Source organism: Olea europaea, chromosome 23 (assembly GCF_002742605.1).
Source record: "Olea europaea var. sylvestris chromosome 23, O_europaea_v1, whole genome shotgun sequence".
In the NCBI taxonomy this organism is placed as follows: Eukaryota; Viridiplantae; Streptophyta; class Magnoliopsida; order Lamiales; family Oleaceae; genus Olea; species Olea europaea.
The window spans coordinates 2,645,507-2,645,730 of NC_036259.1; positions in this window are offsets into that span (position 1 = coordinate 2,645,507).

Below are 224 nucleotides of genomic sequence, written 5' to 3' on the forward strand. Positions count from 1 at the left end.
CCAAACCCCCCCCCCCCCCCCCCCCCAACTAAACATTGCATTGTCCTCAATGCAACAAACATGTCCACCAAACAAAGTTAAAGAAAGATATCACCTTAATACCGAAGTGAATCACATAAACTTGAAGTGTTAGAAGCCTAAAAGTTCTCAATTAGTGATAAAATGCATGGAATGAAAAAAACCTAAAAATGAAAAAATAAAAATAGAAAGAAAGAGAAAGGAAT